The 22,041-nt window shown below is 36.7% G+C and overlaps 1 protein-coding gene across 3 annotated transcripts in view; it reads right to left on the bottom strand.

Moving 5' to 3' along the window:
• LOC111141001 (zinc finger RANBP2-type containing 3) overlaps positions 1 to 8,826 on the bottom strand; it is a 321,399-nt gene extending 312,573 nt beyond the window's left edge. For all 3 annotated transcript variants that reach the window (XM_022493314.1, XM_022493323.1, XM_022493331.1), the window contains exon 1: positions 8,786 to 8,826. The gene's annotated coding sequence lies outside the window, so the exon portion shown is untranslated. The remainder of the gene's footprint in view (positions 1 to 8,785) is intronic.
• Positions 8,827 to 22,041: the final 13,215 nt, after the last annotated feature.

Here is a 22,041-nt window from a genome sequence, read left to right as displayed (position 1 = left end):
AAAATAAGTAATTATCTAATGAATTTTATTCCTAAATTTCATTCTTTCATGCATTCAGCAAAAATATATTTGGGTATTGATATGGAGCAGACACTGCACTAGCCTCTGCAAACATAATTAAAAAAAAAATAGATGTAGTTTTGAAGAAATACTACAGGGAAAGTACCAACTGTTAAGGAAGTATGTAACAGAAATTCAGTTTCCAAATCTGGAGATTTGGAAAGCTTTCTAAGAGATATATACATCAAAGCTGAGACATACAGAGTACACAATAACCAGATGAAAAGGATATACAAAGGGCCTAATTTGGAGTAAAAGGCAGAGAGCAGGTAGGAATTCTTAGTCTTCATTTTACTGGACCTATCAGTAAATTGTTCCTTCCTCATTAAACCATGTGTTTCATTTAGATTCTAGAACACCACATCCCCACAGTTTCTATCCTACTTCAACAGTCATTCCTGCTCTGTCTACACTTGTGCTGGTTCTTCCTCATCTCCCTGCCCACTTAAGATTAGAGTGTACCAGGGCTCAGTTCTTAGTAACTTTTGTTCTATCCTTTAGAGATATCATTATTATCATGGCTTTAAATATTACCTCTATGCCAATGACTCCCACATTTATAGAGAGAGATCAGCCTCTCCTGAACTTCAGACTCAAATACCTAACCAAACATCTCTACCTTGCAGTCTAATGGGCATCTCAAACTTAACACAACTAAAACTGAACTCTAGATCTTTCTCTCAAACCCTATTCCATCCACAATCTTCCCCATCTCATCCTTCCGGTTGGCCATACCAATTCCTTCACTCCCCTCAGTTCTCTCTCATCCTGCATATCCGATACATTAGCACTCCTGTTACATTCAAAATATACCCAGAATCCCACCATTTCCTACTACCTCTAAATCCATTCACCCGATCTGAGCCACTATCACTGCTAGTCTGAATTTCTGCAAGAATCTGGTATCTCAGCCTCTACTTCCCTCCCTACATTCTCCTCTCAATGTAGCAGTCACTGAGATATTTTGAAAACGTAAGTCTGATCCTAACATTCCCCAGAACTCCTCAGCAGTTTCCAGTTTTACTCATATAAAAGCTCTATTAATGGTTTATAAGCCCTTCTACAATCTGCTCCCACTTCTATTACCATCCCTTCTCACTTTTTCTTCTCTGTCACAATGATGTCCTTACGTGTTCCTGCTTTGGACTCTGCACTAGCTGGTCCACCTGCTTGTACCACTCTTCCCCCAATTATCTGCATGGCTACTTCTCTTGATTCCTTCAAAAGTCTTTTCTGAAATGTCAAATTTTCAATGAAAACTTGACTATCTTGTTTAAAATTTCAACTTTTGCACTTGCTTCAGCAGCACATATACTAAAATAGGAACAATACAGAGATTAGCATGGCCTATGCACAACAATGACACACAAATTCAGGAAGTGTTACATATTTTTCAGGGAAAGAATTTTAAAGTAAATGTGGCAACAATATGTGATTCTGGGTCAAGGGCATATGGAAGTTCTTGGCACTATTCTTGTGACTTTTCGTATGTCTTAAACTACTTCAGAATAAAAGTTTAAAATTTTAGGGACGCCTAGATGGCTCAATGGGTTAAAGCCTCTGCCTTCTGCTCAGGTCATGATCCCAGGGTCCTGGGATCCAGCCCCGCATCCCACTCTCTGCTCAGCAGGGAGCCTGCTTCCCCTCCTCTCTCTCTGCCTGCCTCTCTGCCTACTTGTGATCTCTGTTAAATAATTAAATAAAATCTTAAAAAAAAAAGTTTAAAATTTTAAAAACAAAAAACCAACAAGAATTGCAACTCCTTATTATCTCTTCCTTACCGTACATTTTCTTTGACAGCACTTATCACTTTGTGAGACACTGTATGATTTAGTTTCCTCGTGTAGAATTTTAGTTGGTCTTTCGCCACTAGTGTATAAACTCCAAAAGGACAGAAATTCTTATCTCTTTTGTTTCCTGGTGTATTCCACACACCTAGAGCAGTGCCTGGCACCAAGCACTCAGTATTATTTGTTACTTTGAAGTTTCAAAGGACAGGGGTACCATGATTAGAGAGTCTGGAGGTAGAGTAGTTCATAGAGATGTGTAAGTATAAAGTAGGACCATAGGAGTGCATGGCTGAACTAATGTGGAAATCAAATTCACAGGAGACACAGCAGTCTAGGAACTAAGAAACTAGCATGTTATGTCAATTGGGCTATACATTCAAATGCAGAAATCACCCTAAGTAGATAAAAAGACAGTAAATCAAATTCAAGTTATAGCAGGGAAATTGGGAATGCAGTTTATAAAATGATTAAGATTAGAGAGAGGGTTGTATATTGAATACAAATTAAGGCTCCCTATTAGGATATTAGGTTATTAGAACACCCTAGAGAGTTCAAAGATAGAAAGGATGTCTACATATGGAAAATTCTTCCTACTACAGAATATCAATCAAATCTTCTGTTGAGTTTAAGATCAAATTCAGTTAATCCAGATAACTAAATTTCTTAAATTCATCCTAGTCAAACAAACTGATCAGTGGAAATGGTTCCAAGTAAGACAGTAATTTGGCTACATAGATACAACGAGTAAATGCTGTGACAATGAAATGCCTTAACAAATCTTGGAGGAGCTATGATAAAACATAAGATTACTCACTTCTCCTCTCCTCCCATCACACTAATAATAGCAGGCAGGTGGACAGAGGCAAGGGAAAAGGACTAGAAGCCAGGAACCTCAGTAAATACCTCTACCAACTAGCTAAGTAACCACGTAATAACATAAATAATTCCAAGTTCCTTATTGGAGATACAAATTTGGCTTGAAAAAGTGCCAGTTCATGCAAGTGGTTAATATGGAGGTCTACTGGACAGCTCTGCTTTAAATTACACGGATTCCAGAAACCACAAATTCACACACACACACACACAAACAAAATTTATCGTTATAAGTTTCAAAAGGTAGTCAATGAAGAGGTCTACTTATCCACTCAAGTATTTCCAAGTGATTATGCACAAAGTCAGATATTCAATCACAGGAACCCTTCAGATCTGATCAAGGCTTGAAAATGTAGGCTTGAAAATGTACCTATGTTACATGTTAACACACTCAATGCTTTGATAATATCATACATTCTCTTTATGTTTATATCTGATGTAGCTTTATTTAAAAGTTGTCAGTTAAGCTACAACCTAAATTAAGTAAATGGAAATCACTTTTTTCTTGTCAATAAAACTGAATTTCCTAAAATGATAATGGGTTAATTTCAGTAAATTACAGAATTACAGAATTATTAAAAAAATCATTTATGGGACTTTAAGAACCACCATATCTAATATCTAATTACTCTAAAAGCAAGGACACTAGAACCTTTCATTCTATAAACAATAGTTTTCAAAATAATGATAAAATACCTCCCACTTATTAAGTGACCTCTCTGTGAGGACATTTTTTTAAATCTCTTGTAATTCTCAAAACAACTCACAAAATATTATTATCCTCACATTAAGGTCAAGAAAATTGAGGTTCAGGAAAATTGATGTGAAATAATTTCTTACCAGTTGGCAGTTGGTTATATTAAACCTGAAACTGTGATTGTTCTAATTTTAAGTCTGAGTTTTTGCCATTATACAACACTGCCTCTAAAAATCACTCATTCAACAAATACTTTTTGAGCACCCATTATATACCAGGCATTGCAGAAAATACCATGTATACGAAGATGAATTTGCACCATTGCAGCCTCATATCTTAGCCCAATCTAGGGCAGAAATAAGAGTTATAAACAAATAATTGGAACACAATGTAATAAGCGCTATGAAAGAAGTATATATAGGAATACTATATAATATTGGAAGTGTTTGCTCTAAGGTAGCAAGCAATCAAAGAAGGCTTCACTTATGAGAAAAAAAAATGCTTGATATATAAGAGGCCTCATATTAAATTATTTTTTTATTTGACAGCGAGTGGGCACGGGCACACAGGGGAGGGGCAGAAGAAGAGGGAAAGAGAATCCCAAGCAGAATGGGTGCAGAGCCCCACATGGGGCTCGATCCCAGGACACAGATAATGACCTGAGTTGAAATAAGTATCAGACAACTAACCAACTGAGCCATCCAGGCACCCCTATTTAAATTAAATACTGATGAAACTCATCAGTTGAAACTTAAAGGAAGAGCAGAGTTTGCAGATGAACAATCAAGATAAGTATATTCCAGAGAGAAAGAAGCCTTATCTGCAAAAGCACTAAGTTTCAGAAAATCCTAAGCAGTTTAGTATAGCTAAAAAATACGATTCTTGTGACAAGTGGTAAAGAAGTAATAATAGGCTAGGTCATTTGCCATGTGAAAACTGGACTTTATCCTGTAAGAAACTTGGGGACTTTCTTAGACTTTAAAGAGGCCATTAGTTTACAAAAATTACCTTGTCAAATATGGAAAAACAGATGTGAGGATGGGGACAATCTTTTAGAAGTATACCACAAATAGCCAAGGTAATACAATTTATAATTTCTTCACTTAAGACACCTATACATGTCGTTTCCAGTAGAAGCTGATGACCTCAAATGACTGATGAAGTCATCCTGATAACTTCAGGAAAAATCCTGAAGAAAAAAACACAAGAAAATATGGGAATAACAAGAAAATACCTACCTGACATTTTGGATGTCTCACAGACATTTCTAGCCTAAATGTTCAAAACCAAAGTCTTATTTCTCTACCAAACCTGTGTGCTCCCTGTGCAATCTCTCAGTAATAGTACAACCATGCAAGTTACTCAAACCAGCGACGTGGGTTCACTCTTGATTTCTCCCTTTCCTTTAGCCACCAAATTAAATCCATTCATTACTAATTATTTCTAAGGCATATCTCAAATGCATCCATTTCTTTCCAGGTCCATTGCCATCCCAAGCTATCACTGCTCTACTGGAATACTGCAATAGCTCCCAAATGGACTCCCTGACATTATCCTTAATATCAGTTGGTTTCCTTAAAGCACTTATTATAATTAGCAATTCCTTTTATCTATTTACTTGAATTTTGTCTTTCCCTCCTATTCGAATGTCTTCATAAAATCAAGGACCACTAACTGTCTTGTTTACCATTTTACTTCAGCATGCCAGCATCAGCCAGGTCAATAAACAATATTTACAGAACTACTACACATTTACTACAGGCCAGGCACTACTTTGTGTTTTATGTGTATGAAGTCATTTAATCCTCACAATAACCTGTGAGGTAGGTGTTCTCTTATCTCAATTTTATAGATAAGAAAACTAAAGGGACAGATCGTTAACTAATCTGCACAAGGTCACCCAACAAGTACAGGGCAGAACCCAGAATCAAACCTAGGCAGCCTGGAGCCCATTTTCTTGATTATTAGCCAGTACTTCTCTTAGTAGGTGCTCAACAAATATTTCTTGACCAAATAAACAAATGAGAAGAACAGGCTTAGGGGACATGTTAAGTTTGAAGTACTCAGAGAAGGCTATGACGTACAGAGGGATAGTTACTATAACAAGCATGCAGAAGGGGCACCTCGGTGGCTAAGTGTCTGCCTTTGGCTCAGTTTATGATCCTGGAATCCTAGGATCAAGCCCCGCATGAGGCTAACTGTTCAGGAAGGAGTCTGCGTCTCCCTCTTCCCACCCTCCACCCCCACCCCTGGCCCCATCTAATGTTTTCTCCCTCTCTCTCTTTCAAATAAATACATAAATAAAATCTTTTTAAAAAAATAAGCATGCAGAAGTCATCAGCTTCTACTGGAAACAACATGTAAAATGCAAGCCCCTTTGTAATAAAAAGTGATCATATAATTTTTTAAAAATTGGAAATGCTCTTAAACTATAAACTTTTTGATCTAATTCTGCAATATAAAAATGTTTTCACAAAGCAGAGAGCCCCATTGAGTCTTGACTGTATCTGAAAAATTCTGTATTATTAATATGAAATTAAATACTTGTCACTAAGCAGCATTCAGTATCTATATAAATATTAAACTTATACTTTATTAAAATATAGATGTACCAAGATGTACTTTTAATTTGGCAGAATGGTACCAAAATCCACCTAAAAAAATACAAGAAAATATGGGAACAATAAGAAAATACCTAAAAAGAAGAGTGGAACCACACTTTACCTACTTGATGTCAAAACATAGTTTAAAGTTAGAGAAATTAAGATAATGTGTAGAGTTCCAGTCAAAGACAGAACAATGGAAAAAAAGAAAAAGAAAAAACAAAAAAAACAGAGTCCAAGCAAAATCAAGTATGTATAAATTGTAAAATTAAATGTAAGAACAAATTTTAAATTATATATACATATTTTCATTATCTAACTTATAAGCATCACAAATGCTTTTCTAAGTATCACAAATAAACTAGAAACTTTAAAAGAAAAAGATTTCAAAAGTAAAATAATTAGAATTATTTCATGGAAAAACAGCATTAAAAGTTAAAAAGACAAATTTCAAAATGAGAGTCAAGGCTTACAAAATACATGAGAGTTAAAAAACCTAAGAAGTAATTCCTTTAAAATTATTAAGGGATTATCATAACCAATAACAAGCTACTTAAAAGAGATTAAACAATGGACCCTACACATATAAAAAATCCTCAACATCAACAGAATTCAATTACAAACAAAATAATGAAGAATCGCTTTTGCAATCAGATTGGATGGAATAAAAGACAGGAAGTGGGTGCTCGCAAACACTGTTAGTAAGAAAGAAAATGGGCACAACCTTTCTGAAGAGCAATTCAGGAATTATAAAGTAATTGTGGTTAAATAACCTAATTTTAAAAAGTCAGATTTACAGGATAATCAAACAAGCATATAAAGATTTGTTCACAAGAGCATTCTTTTTAAAAGTTAATAACTAACCCAACAATCCCACATCTGGGCATATATCCAAAAGAAATGAAAACAGGATCTTGAAGACTTATGTGCACACCCATGTTGAGTGCAGCATTATTCACAATAGCTAAGAGGTAGAAGCAATCTAAATGTCTATTGGCAGAGGAACGGATAAATAAAATATAATACACACACACACACACACACACACACACACACACACACACAGGAATATTATTCAGCTTTGAAAAAGGAAATCCAGTCATATGCTACAACACTGTTGAACCTTGAGGGTACAATGGTAAGTCAAATAAGCCAGTCAAAGAAGGACCAATACTGCATGAGTCCACCAATACAAGATACCTCAAGTGTGTGAACTCTTAAAAAAAAGTAGAACGGTAGATGCCAAGGGCTGTGGGAGGGGAAAAAGAGGAGTTGTACAAAAAGTACAGTTTCAGTTTTACAAGATGAAAAAGTCCCATATATCTGTTTAATGACAAAGTACATACACTTGACACTACTGTACTATACACTTAAAAATGGTTAAGATTGTAAATTTTATGTTTTTTACCACAATCAAATAAAGTTCATAAAAAAATGTAAATATCCATCAAGTAGGACTTGATTATGTTAGAGACATACAACGAATACCAGACAGCAATCAAAAATGTTAATTTTAAAATGATATTAACATATATCCAGTCATATCCACAGCCCATTGTTGAATTTTTTTTAAAAATTCACAAAAAAGGTAGTATGATAGCATTCATGCAAATGTCTATACCTGTAATAGGTTTGTAAGGATATTCACCCAAATTTAATGGTATTATCTCTGGATAACAGTATTACAGATGACCCCCTTTTTCTATTTTTCTTGTTTTTAAATACAATGAGTACATACTATTCAAATGACAGAGGATACATCAGAATTAGTGACTGCCACCATTTGTTCCAGATTTCTATAATGGAATTTTACATTTCTCTCTCCTTATGTGTCTATAGCACATATTGGGGAATTAATAAATATTTGAGAGGCAAGATGAGTAGTGATTAAGAGATCAGAAATAAGATAGATTTGGATATGAATCTCAGCTCCCAAATTTACTGATCAAGGCCTTAAAGTCTTCATGAAGGTCACTTGAACACCAATTTCTTCAACTAAATGTCACATAACAATACTTGCAGATTGCCCCCCTCCCCCAAAAAACAATGTACTTAAAGCACTTAATATCATTCCTGGCTGAGGAAACACTCAATAAAATGATGGCCATATTTATTATTCCTTAACTTGAAGAACTCAGGACACAACAAAAACAAAAAAATAAATATAGAAAACTACACTGCAAAATTATACTGAAAATCCCAACTGCATTAAGAAAACAAGAGCTATACCGTACACCTGAAACTAATACTATATGTTGAAAACTTTAAAATAAAAAATTACTAAAAAAAGATAATTCTTTGACTGTTGGTCCCACAACACTGATGCTTTACTTGGGGGGGGGGGCGGGGAAGAAATGGTTATGGACCATTTTTGAGTACTAATCCTGTACCCTTCCGTAGCTTATCTCCTTCCAACCAGTCTTTAATAGTGTGTTTGTATACGAGGGAATTGTTATTTCAGAACTTCTAAGCCTATTTTTAGTCAAACAGATAACCTGAAGCCATACTCCAAGGACCAAAGCGGCTAAAAACATTAAAGGCAGCTTCCATGAATACATGGGTGCAATCTAATAGTGCGCAAGTCAAACGATAAAAATGGGACTCTCGGGTTGAAGACTAGGGGTGGAGAATGGCATTCTGGACTCAGGAACTACCGCCATCCCATTTCACCCACTCTTTCTTAAAACACAATTACATGCCGTTCGACTCTCTCTCTCTCTCTAGAAACTGACTTGCCCGCCACGCCACTCCAAAAACCACACCTGGTGTATTCGCTGCAATCTCCAACTCCCGCCACAGATTTGGCTTGCGTCCGCCCCAAGGCGGAAGTGACTTCAACGGGACACTCTGAAAGTAACAGAGTTCAAATACCAGCAATCTAAAACCCCTGCGGCGTTCTGAGAAAACTCTTCTCTGACTACCTCTCTCTTTTATGCCTCCGTCTTCTGTTAGGGTGTCGAAAAGGATTCGCCACTCACTAGCAACCGGTTCCCCGCCCCAAACTCCAAATCATTTAAGTCTGTTCCCTCTCATTGGCCAACGAAGTGCCATGGGTATCTCCCAGGAACTACAATTCCCGTCAGGCCCCACAGGAAGGAAAAGTAGGCAAGGACAGAGGCTGGGGCAAAGCAGATTGGGAAATGTAGTCCCCTGCAGGCCGAACCGAGCAATAACCCCGCCTTCCCCCCCACGGAAGCAGGAGAAACCAGGTGTTCGGCTTAGAACCCGTTACCGCTAAATGGAGGAGCCAAGCCCTTAAGCAGCATTCCTCACTTCCCCCCACATGTTGAATAAAAATGTTCATTAACTCCAAGAAAGCTCTATAAGTAATCCCTGAAGAAGTATGGCTGTCTTTCCAATATTTCCAGGTCATTAAAAACTCCACAGAACTCCTCCACCTCAGGTTCCCAACTCGTGGGAAAAGGTGCCTTTTTTACAAGTGGGCAAAATGGCTGTCCTGTTAGTTTTGCCATTGGTTGTCCTTTGCGTCGTTCAAGGGCGGTTACTTATCACCGATTGGTTCTTTTTCCCTTGAGGGTGGAGGAAGACTTGGCACGGCTCTGCCGCGGCCCAGGAGGAGATAAAGGGGTGGAGAGAAGGCAGTTTGTTCAGGTATGATTGGATGATCCTCATGTCACTCGGAGGATGTATAACCTATGATTTGTGGACTGTCCCTCAACGAGAACGAAGAGGCGGGGCTAGTGCGTGGTGGGAAGGGGCGGGATTTTGCCAGCCGCGGCTGCCGCTGGAGCCGGTGTCCGGGCTGGTGATGGGGTTAATTCCCTTTCGTAAGACTCTTACTTGCACCCACCCAGCCCCGCCGTCGCCCCGCCGCGCCGCGCTCCAGCCGCCTCCTCCTCCTCCTCCTCCTCAGTAACGCGGGTAAGAGATGCCCTCCCCTCCCCCCTCCAACTCCCCGGGAATAACGCGCCTCGCTCCCCTCCCCCGCCCGCCAACCGGTAGCGCTAACGGAGAAGGAGGCAGGCAGGGGAAAGATGTGTATGAGAAGGTGGCCTTCCCCGCCGAACCATCGGCGCTCCAGCCAGGCCCCCGCCGAGGTACTGCTGCTGCCAGCCCGCCGGGAGGTCGGCTTCCGAGGGAGCCCTGCTCGCCTGGCCCGCCGCAGCGGCTACAGCTGCATCCACTACCTTGTGCCCACCGCCCCCACCCGGGGGCCATGTGAAAAGCAAACCCCTCGAGGCCTAGCGGAGGAGGCAGGGGAAAGGTTCCCGAGTCCCTGCCATGGCTGCTGCTTGCTGCCTTTGCAGCCCCAGGGACTCGGGAACCAGGCACAGCAGGCCTGCCAGGAGAGGGTGCCGTGCGTGGTTCTGCTCTCTCGGGTGGCTGGCGCCGGTGCCTCGGGCTCCCTGGCCCACCTCACGCCTCGGCCCCCCGCCTTGCACCGGGAGAATTTTTAGAAAGGAAATAAGGCTTTCCGACCGGTTGGTGAAATGTAGGCATATCTTGCCTGTTGTACCAGAAAAAGCACAATGGGATTATTGAAAAGAAAGTTGAATGACTGTCAGTGCCACCGACCCCAGGGGTCAGATTTACACATCTTATGGTTGAGCCTTAGGCTCAAACCTGTGTTTTTGAAGTTTTTTGGTTCTCTTTTTTGTTACTAGGTGCAGAGGAGAGTGCTTCTCTTTTTGAGCTTGCTTTTATGTAGGAAAAAATTGTTGAGGCTATCTTGTCCCGTGTGTAATTGTCCTGGATAGCAAGTTAAGTAAAAGTAAGGCTTAGTAAATAGCAGATGATTTTTCTAATATGATGTCCCAGGAAATAGATGTGTATAGATCTAAGTATCCATGGTTGTAGTTTGCATAATTGTAATTCTGAAGAAACCGTTTGCTATTAGCTTAGATGTCATTGATTAGAAGAACTTTTGAGTAATTAAAAGGTGGTTAAAGTCTAACTGGAAGCTAACCGACTTGTAATATTTGAAAGAGTAAGATCTATGTAATATTTAATATAGTTGGTTACCAGTGTACCTAGAGTAGCTGGACATACATCACCTTAATAAAATCTGGCATATTTGAGAACGAATGTTTTTTCCTCACACAGTGATTAGGTGCTCATCTTTTCACACCTTGTGGGGTTGGTTTTGGGGTTTTGTTTTTGTTTTGTTTTGTTTTGGCACGAGTGTGTCCTTAAATAATGTATTCTGTAATTTGTAGTAAACATGACCATATCAAAGGTAAAATTTTAGGCCCACTTCTGAGGCTTAACTTGTTACCAGTGTAAACTTGGGTTCTGAAGAAATAATCAGTTTGCCTATGTGTTAGACCATTTCTTCAGGGTCTAAGGAGACCCCGTTGCCTTAATGATCTTACATATTTCCATAACTCATACACTTGCATACAGAATTACATAGATCCTAGATTCAGGATCTGGAAGAAATGTCAATGTGTGCTAAAGAAAAAGAAACATAACCCTGAAAGGTAAATTTGCTCAGCTCCCTACAAAGCACTGGTATATATGTATGTATCTGTATGCATATATATATTTTTTTCATGTATCAGCATTTTCTAAAACTTGTTGGTTAATTGATATAGAATTGATACTTTCAGATCTCATATACTTTATATACAGAAAAGGCTGATGAATAGGAGGCTTTTACATTGTCTTATTAGCTGTGGACCTTCTGTGAGCCTCAGTCTCAGGTATAAAATTGGGATGATAGCACTTAACACTTGGAGTTGTGAGGATTAGAGATGAAATGTATAACGCTCCTACTATTGTGTTTAATGCATAGTATGCATTATTAAATATTAACGTAATGCATCTTAAGAGAATGAGTTTATTTACATGCACATGTTGCAGCCTCAGAACTTGCTCTTTTATGGTAGAGGAGTACTATGGGAGTTTTCATTTATATAGGGACTTAAATTCTTGCAGTTTGTCACTAGCCATTTTCAAAGTAAAAGGTATGTGACAAACTGGAAATCAGATACTGAAGAGTTGTTGATTTTATAGAAGGTTTTTTAATTTTTGTGTTAAAATCCCTATGTTTAGAATATATTTCAGATGAATTATTTGGAATAAAAGGATGTAGTAAATTGTTTTAATGATAAATTATTATAAAATCTTTTGAATTTTACTTAGCTGATAGGTGTTTCAAGGTTTAGATTGTTTGCAATCCATAATTCACTGTGCTATCAGGCTACTGACAGGCAACTCTTTAATACAGAGTTAAGATTGAGTCATTTGAATTCATTATGGCCATAGGCTGACTGCAGTTTTGTTGCTGTTTTTAATTCTCAGTATATATCAGTACTTGAGTTTTTCTTTTCTATGAAACAACATCCCAGACACACTGTTCCTTTCTCTTTTCTGGCACTTTGGAAAATGTATTGGTCTTCACACATAATAGTGTCTTTTGAGTTTGTCCTGGTAGACAAATTAAAGTTTAACATGAAAAGTTTTATTATAAAGTCTCCTGACAGTAAGGCCTGGCCAGGGTTCAAGGCAGCTGTACCTTATGTTGAATGGTGAATGAACCCAGTACAATTGGATGCTCTTTTGGGGAGCGTTAAGTGGCAGCAGCAGAATATTTTATAAAATTGAAATAAACTTTTTAAAAAATTATGCAGAAAAAATGCAGTGCCGGGCCTTTCCAAATAATAAAAGATTTTTTAGTACTGGCACTTTAGCATACTTAATTATATACATTTAAATTAATGTTAATTTTTAATTCTGCAGAAACAGAGAAACACTGAGAGTTGATAAAGGTTTTATTTTCTCCCTTCTTGAAAATGTTACAATAATAAGCACTTAAGACTTGATGGGTTTATAATACATTGTTGCTATTTGAATTAGAACACTTCACTATTAACACTTCCATGATCTATTGTAAATACTCTGACAGTCTGTGTGTCAAAGAGTTGTGGCTACAAATAGCAGTCTGTTTTTCAAATGGCTCTTGTAGCTCCAAATCATAGACTCTATTTCTTTTGTAGTCATACCTCTATGCTTTGATGATAACTTATTATTTATAATTTAAGATGACTAAGGTATGTAAGGAGCCTGTCAGTTTTGTCTTAGCGTAATAGAGTATTTTCTTAGAAAGGTAAAATAGTCTTGCATCTGATCCTGTGAAGTCTCATAATGTTTATTAGTAATACAGACATGTGCAAAGAATAAAATCATAAAATCAAACAAAATTTTATTAAGTTAACTTTGCTTCCCAAATAAGGATACGTTATATAAATTAAGCAAATTTTTTTGTACCTGTTAAGATGTAAGCATGTGTATCTTTTCCAGAATTTAATTCAATTAGTCATTGGGTGATGGTTGAAACAAGAGATGAGTTATTTAATCCTGGCTAGAATCTAGTCCTGTGTCTTATTTTCCAAAAGTTTGGTTTTTTCTCAGATTTTATCCTGGAAATTTTTACCTCTTCTTACCTTCTTAGTCTCTACATGTGCCCATTAACTTAAATTTTCCCCCTGTGGTTTTGAAAGCCTGTACTTAAGATCTTTGTTTTTCTCTTTGTCTCCTGAATTGTAGATTTGTAACTTTAAACAAAAAAAGAAAACAAAAAAAAAACTTCTACATGTAAGCCCACTTCTCTTGTGCCTTCTTATTTCATAAATACTAAACCATATAGCATGTTTAAATGATTATTCTTATTGCCTGCTTGACTAGTGTTTTCATCTATAACTCCTTAAAAGTACTTTCTCTCAAAAAGAAATTAAGTATGGGAAGTAAGTTACATATGTTCTTATTCTTGACCTTTCTTCTTGAAGGGCATAATTTGATATCGTCTTGCCAAAGAGTTTATTTAAAGTACTATGACTTGACTTCTCCCAACTTTATATTTATCAATGACATAAAAATTAGTTTTGTGAGCTAGTTGTACAGTTAACTTCACTAACCTTTCTTCTGCTTGAAAGAAATTCCATAACCGGTATATCACCTTAAAGTCTGAGTTGGAAGTTTAACTGCAGATTTACCTTGATGCCTTGTTTCTCAGTAGAGAGAGAAGCTATGGAATTACAAAAGAGAGGTCTAAATGTTGTGGGGATAAAACTGTAAATGTATGCAAAGCAAGGACTTAAATGAACACAAGGCCCTCGTTTTTAAAGTGCTCTTGGGACAGATGCTTATTACAGAATTGCTATGTTTAAAAATAGTAAAAATAGTATCTTTTTGCTGGAAACAACCCAAATCCCTTCCTTGAGCAAATGGTTAAACCATTCTATATCCATACCATGGACTACTATGCAGCAATAAAAAGGAAGAAAACATTGATAAAGCAACTTATGTGGATCTTAAAGTAATACATCAAATGAAAAAAAAGTTTTAAAATGGGAGAACCATGTGGTCTCATTTATATAACATTCTCAAAATGGCAAATTATGAGCTAGAGCGCAGATTAGTGGTTTCCAGGCATTAGAGATGGGGTTTGAGGAAGCAGGATGGTTGTAACTAGAGAGGGGTAGTATGAGGGATCTTTGTAGTACTGGAATGTTTCTGTATCTTGATTGTATGGAGGTTCCCTAAATCTACATTGCATAGAAACACAGACAAATGGGGCTCTTAGATGGCTCTTTTGACTAAGTGTCCGACTCTAGATTTTGGCTCAGGTCATGAACTCAGGGTGGTAAGATGGAGCCTTGAGTCAGGCTCTGCACTGGGCATGGAACCTGCTTAAGATTCTCCCTCTGCTTCTCCACCCCATTCACACACGAGCACTTGTGCATGTGCCCTCTCTCTTGCTCTCTAAGAAAAAGGAAAAGAAGAGAAACAGACAAATGAATGTGTGTAAAACTGGCAAACTCTGAATAAGGTCGTATATCAATGCCAATCCCTGCTTTAGATGCTGAACTATATATTTACATTGTCATTGGGGGAAATTGAGTGACGAGTACATGGGAGCTTTCTATACTATTTTTGCAACTGCCTATGAATGTATAATTGTTTGAAAAATAGAAAGTTCAGCAAAAAAACTCTGATACTTATATATATGTTCCTGTATAGTATTGAAAAAAGTATAATTTTAAGCAAATACCTTCAATATACCGTTCATACATTTTATATTGTTCATTTGTGTTAGTTTTACCAAGTTCACATGCATCTGAAACACAACAGAAATACCTCTACATCAAACATATCCAAGGTGCAATTTCTGTTTTCATTTTATAAGCCTTGTTTCCCCAAATGCCAATTCTTTCATCATTCTCCTTTTATAAAGGCTTGCTGCCCTTTCACTTTTCAACCCTTTCTTGTATAAACTAAAAAGAATCTGACATTAGTTAGCTATATTGTTCATTTTCCAGTTGCAATAGAAGGATTTTTATCAAGAGGTGATGCATTCATTATTTAACCAGATATTTATATATTAAACCTATTGATTATCTGTAAGATAAAATAAAAGATGTTATCTTCTTGTATAGACATACAGAACCAGCAAATAAGAAATCATTTGGGGAAAGAAAGTGATATAAGTGCTTGTTAAGTTACTCTAATTACTGTATGACCCTACACTTTTTAATACAACAGTACTAAATGTTTTAAAGCAATTGGAGAGTAACGTAAGGATGTCAAAAATAAAAGTATAGACCACCAACTTGGGGAGGATACTTTTTTGTGATACAGATGACCTTGATCCATTTGGAGTTAATTTTTATGTATGGTATGAGGTAGGAGGTCCAAATTCATTTTTTTACATGTGGATATCTTTTTTTTTTTTTTTTTTAAGATTTTATTTATTTATTTCTTAGAGTGAGCACAGGCAGACAGAGTGGCAGGCAGAGGCAGAGGGAGAAGCAGGCTCCCCACTGAGCAAGGAGCCCAGTACAGGACTCGATCCCAAGACGCTGGGATCATGACCTGAGCCGAAGGCAGCCGCTTAACCAACTGAGCCACCCAGGCGTTCCTGTGGATATCATTTTTATCTCCACACCATTTGTTGAAAACACTGTTCTTTCCCTATTGAATTGTCTTGGCTCTTTTGTGGACCATAAATGTAAGAGGTTATTTCTCAACTCTAAATTCTATTACATTGATTTATAGGTCTATCACTAGACTGGTAGTACCACACTGTTTGATTATGTAACTTTGTAACAAGTTTTAAAATTGGGACTTGTGAGACCTCCAACTTTGCTCTTTTTCAGGATTGTTTTGGCTATTCTGAATCCCTTTGATTTCTTTATGTAGTTTAAGATCAGCTTGCCAGAAAGCCAGCTTGAATTTTTGATAGAGATTGTGTCAAACACGTAGGTCAGTTTTGCAATTTGGGAAGTATTACTATATTCAACAGTATTATATGAGAGAATTTCTTTAACGAGTAATGATTCATTTAAAAAGAATAATAAACTCATTGCATGTTAATATAAATACTACATTTTTATGAAAAATGACTTTGCAGAATTAAAAAATAGCAAGAATGGGATTGTTTTATGTTTACATTTCTTCTTAATATCTGACTTATCAGAAGATAGCTGGTTTTTATGCATTCACTCTGCTTTTGCATTCACTCTGATAGGACATTTGATTTTGGTTGAAATAATAAGGCAATTTGGCCACATACAAATATTTAGAAGAAAAGTAAGGGACCTCATGGACGCTTTGAAAGGATCTTGATCGGCAGTGGTCCTTGAACCACACTTTGAAAACAGCTTCTCCAGTGGAAAGCAATATGTTTGGAAACTCAAAGATTTGATTAAAAACCACAAATCTGCCACTCACAACTGATGTGACTTTTGAGCAAGTAACTTAGCCTTTCAATCTGTTTCTTCATCTGTATAATGGCGATAATGACACCATACTTTGAAGGGAGGGAACAAGATCATGTATGTGAAGTTTGGGATATACAGAAACCACCAAAGAATTGATTCTTGTTCTGTTTCATTTATACTTGTCCACCTCTGTCTATTGTATGGGATTAGCTAATTTTTTTCCACCTAATGTTGACATACCACAGCAAGGTTGTAACCTTTATGTAAATTTGGTTCATTGTAGTGGTATTTACTTAAGAGTGGAGCTTTATTCATATGTCTTTTATTATTCCTTTTAGCTACAAATCATGTTAAGAAGGAAAGAGAAGGGTCCACAAAGAAAGTAAAAAAATTTATCAGAAATGAGGGAGTAAAATTGGTGCCTCCTTTAAGACCATTTGTCACTCACTCCAGTCTTGCTACTAATGTTGTAGAATGAAGGAAACTGCAAAAAAAAAAAAAAAAAAAAAAGCCCTCTGCCTTAAAGAGTGGTTCTTTCGCATGTATTTTCCCTGTTATAATTAATAAAATTGAAGTATAAATGACTCCAAATCTTTAATGATTCTATAATACTAAACCAAATCATACATCATGTTCTAAAAAAAAAAAAAACCCAAACTCTTGCCACTTAAACTCTATATCATTAGAGTAGTAGGTATAACTTTGCATTTATCTGAAAAGCTAAATAAAGTGAATTGATTTTTTATAGGACATGGAAAGTATAGATTCATTCAGCAAGTATTTTTTGAAAACTTACTTTGTACCCTCTACTGATATTGTGAAACAGATAATACCTTTGCCCTCCTAGATCTCATTTTCTTGTGGGTGAGACAAAGAAATGAAATATATATATAATATAATGTCAGATAGAATACAGAAATTATTGCAGTGAAAACAAGCAGTTCGAGAGCTTAAAGATTGACGGAACGAGATAATAGGGTCTATTTAAGACAGGGTGACCAGGGAAGACCTCTTGATATTTGAGCAAACTCTTGAATGAAGTAAGGGAACAAGCTATGAGATTCATAAGGGAAGAACATTCCATTTAGAAGGTACAAAGTACAAAGGCCATGAAATGGAGGAGATGGAGATGGAACTTATACTTGTTACTGATGTTCAGCAGTGTTGTCCTGAAGACAGAGTTTAAAGGAAGAAGTACGTTTTTTTTAAAGATTTTATTTATTTATTTGACAGACAGAGATCACAGAGAAGCAGGCAGAGAGAGGAGGAAGCAGGCTCCCTACTGAGCAGAGAGCCCGATGCAGGGCTTGATCCCAGGACCCTGAAATCATAACCTGAGCGGAAGGCAGAGGCTTTAACCCACTGAGCCACCCAGGCGCCTCAAGGAAGAAGTACATTAAGAGCACTTTGAGCTCTGCAACTGTTAGCTGTACATATTTTGAGCCAAACAAATCATTTCCACTGTAGAACCTCTTAATCCCAAATGTACTGGATCTTAAGGGACATTTACAAAGTCTAAGCCCAAATGTTTCATCTTCACTTATCAAGGATTTCTTGTCTTTTCAGTGCTAAACCAAAAGATCCAATAGTTTTTCTTAAAATTACCTACATTTACATAGAGCAGTAGGGCCATCTTTGTGTTGAAATGTGAGAATTCATCTGGTCCAACCACAGTAGTTCTCAAGGATCAGTCCAGTGGCAGTCACCTGGGCAGCTTGTCCTAAAGTTGTCTGCTTTTCATTTCCTTTCTTCTTCCAGGGGGTATCAGAATGAGGACAAGGGAAGAGAGCTGCCTGGCTTCTGCCTTCCAAGCGAGCTGTGGTGGAGATCTGATAGGACGGAGAAACAGGCAGTCATTTAGCCTTTGCTTGAACTATCCTTGTGGCGGGAGTACATTTCTAAGGGACTTCTTGTCTATACTTTATATTTCTTTGTTTCAGCATCTTCAGGTATATAGTCATAGAGACACATACATATATACAGATGTGTATATATCAGTGTAGATTTGTATGTTTATATTTGTATGTTATATTTTCTGGTTGTCATATTACATTACATACACACATTTTATATATATATATATATATATATTTTTTTTTTTTTTTTTTTGGGGGGGGGGATGTATGGAGGAAGGGCATAGGAGGAGAGGAGATCCAGTTGAAGGAGACTGTAATTGAAATGTTAATCATAATCATAAAGGTGCATCAATATCCATGTCAAAAAAAAACCCCGTAGAAGAGTAGTGCCCCCAGAGAATAGAAACTAAGGTGTGGGTAAGGATGGGAGATTTCACCTGCCCAGGTATAAGACCCTCCTGTTTGGCCTAGTTGTCCTAATAAGGGAGGAAAAGGAAAAGTAACCCCATAAATGTCTCCAGTAGGTGTGTGTCTCCCCGTTTCACTTGTCCCTGGGTATTTAGCACTCTCCTTATACTTACCCAGGTTAAATTCTGCATTATTACTGACTGAGGGACTCCATCTAGTCCTCAAAGTGCATTAGATCTTGTCATAGAACCAGGAAGCTAGACCATAATGATACCACTTCTGGTTTTAGGTTTTTATATTACACAAGGTGGTATAATCACAGGAAAGAAATGTTTTGAAGGACAGTTTTAAAAACAAATTTTAAATCATTTTGATAAGTTGACTTGAAAAATATGTTCAGAATTGTTTTGTTTTGTTTTGTTTTGTTTTTAAACTCAGGTAATTTTGCAGACCTGTGTGTCTTTTAAAGTCAGAAATATTTCATTAAAAAAGGGAAAAATAAATTAAAAATTTTAAAGATATTTTGTAATATTTAATAAACTCAACAGATTGTTTTACTTTTTGACTGGGATAAAAACTGAATCAGTTTAAAGTTCCCTTTAAGTGAGCTTTAAAATGAACTTTTTGGAAAGTTTGTACTTTCTTTTTAATTAACATATCATGTATTTTTGCTTCAGGGATACAGGTCTGTGAATCATCAGTCTTACACAATTCACAGCACTTGCCATAGCACATACCCTCCCCGATGTCTATAAATCAGCCACCCTATCCCAGCACCCCCACCCCCCAGCAACCCTGTTTGTTTCCTGAGATTGAGTCTCTTATGGTTTGTCTCCCTCCCAAAAGTTTGTACTTTTTGAAAGCTTTTTAAAAAATCAAAACAGTACACTGCACATAAAAATCAAATAGTACAGTGGATCTGTAATTGATTATCATTCCCTTATCCACTTTTACTATATGGATTCAGGAGTTTCTTGAAGAGAGCTAGAATGTTCTTAGCACCAAAAATCAAATTCATTCTTCTTTATGCTCCCATCAGTTTATCAAAATCACGTCACATTGTTTTCTTACACTGGAAGCATGGATTTTCTGTAATTTTTAAAAATTTATCCTGGAGTTTCTAATTGTCTTTTTTTTCTGATTGACAAGCAATAATGTACCATCAGCACATCCTCGAAGTTTTTCAGTCTCTGTTTCATGGAGACCTCTTTACCTAAGGGATTTTCTCTTGGATTCTTCTTTTTTGCCCTCATCCTGGGACTTCCCTTCTGCCGTTTGAGGTTGAGTCAACTGTTTGCTGGCTTCTGTGGATCCACCCTTTCTCTTGGTTTTTATACTCATTTTGCTAGATGATAGCCTAAGATATTTTCCTTAAAAAGGTTGCTTGAGAAGTAAATCTTTTCAGACTTGAGACACCTGAAGTCTTTATTCTGCCATCACACCTGCTGGAGGGCATAGAGTGCTAACTTCAGTCATTTGCCCATTGTACTAGTACATCACTGTTGTCTTCTAGCATCTGTGTTACTTTTGAGAAATCTGCTGCTGAAATTTTCCAAGCACATACAAAATTTGATAGATGACTCATTTTTACAGTTGTTAACATTTTGCTCTGTTTGCTTTACTCTATATCAGTCCATCTCATTTTTTTGACACGTTTCAAAATAAATTCAGGAATCCATATACTTCAGTCCTGAACACTTTGGCATGCATGTAATTAACTAGAGTTCAGTATTTGATTATGTTTTTATGGGTAAATATACATTCAGAAAATGCATAAATCGGGAACTTACCATTCAGTGAATTTTGTATACATAGACCCATGTGTCAAGGTATAGAACATTACCATCACGCTAATAAACAACAACCAAAAGTTTTGATTCTTTTTCATCATATATTTTCCTGTGCTAGGAACTTTCATAAATGGAATCATACAATATGTGCTCTTTTGTGTAAGGCTTCTTTTTTTAACTTAGCATATTTTTCACATTTATCCATGTTGTTGCCTGTATGAATAGTTGCTCTTTTACTACAGAATAGTATTTTGTTGTATAAATATGCAATTTGTTTTTCTATTCTGTCAATTACCACCTATGTGCTATTTCTGCTTTTTATCATAAATAAAGAACTCTTTGACTTGCAAGAGTATTGGAGAATAAGTTTTAAATATTCAAATGAGAAACACCTGCTAACGTGCAGCATATAGCACAAAAATCCATTTGTTTATTTCTTTCTTCCTTTCATTTCCTAGATCTTGAGTTTTTGTTAATACAAAATGAAGGCACAACTTAGTTGAGAATATTGGCATGGTTTTTTGTTTCTCGCTATACAAAGAGGAAGTAGGAAGATTATTTAAAATCATCTCATTTTTTAAAAAAATAATCTCTACACCCGGCATGGGGCTTAAACTTACAACCCCAAGATGAAGAGTACGTGCTTTACTGATTGAGCCAGCCAGGAACCCCATAAAGTCACCCCATTTTTTTAAAGTTTTGAACATTTTTATTGAAATTTTAGGATTAACCTAAATTTTAGGATTTCCTAGTCCATCGACTGATTTTAGGTAATTGGGTGTTTAAATTGTCTTTCCTAGAATTTAGCATTTCAGCACAAAGTCATTGAATTTTAGAAGTAGATGTTTTTAAAGAATATATTAATTTGACATTAACTTTTTTTTTTTAAAGATTTTATTTATTTATTTGACAGAGATCACAAGCAGGCAGAGAGGCAGGCAGAGAGGGAGAGAGAGAGGAGGAAGCAGGCACCCTGCTAAGCAGAGAGCCCGATGTGGAGCTCGATCCCAGGACCCTGGGATCATTACCTGAGCCAAAGGCAGAGGCTTTAACCCACTGGGTGCCCCTTATTTGACATTAAAGGCATGACCTTTTGAGTTATGTTTTGTGTCTACCATGCAGGAGTACTGTGTATTTTGCTTATTTTTACTAAAGATTGTCAATTCTACTAGTGATTGTAGATTTTAAGATCATGATCTAGAGGGTCCTTTCTACCTTTAAAGTTTTGTTAAATTTCTATGTTAAATTAAGAATGAAGTTTTCTGGTTGCCATATTACATTA

The sequence above is a fragment of the Enhydra lutris genome, unplaced genomic scaffold, assembly GCF_002288905.1.
Source record: "Enhydra lutris kenyoni isolate GAN:26980312 unplaced genomic scaffold, ASM228890v2 scaffoldscaffold1, whole genome shotgun sequence".
NCBI classification, from domain to species: Eukaryota; Metazoa; Chordata; class Mammalia; order Carnivora; family Mustelidae; genus Enhydra; species Enhydra lutris.
The sequence above is the reverse complement of the archived record's forward strand: the minus strand, read 5'-3'. Positions and strand labels throughout refer to the sequence as shown.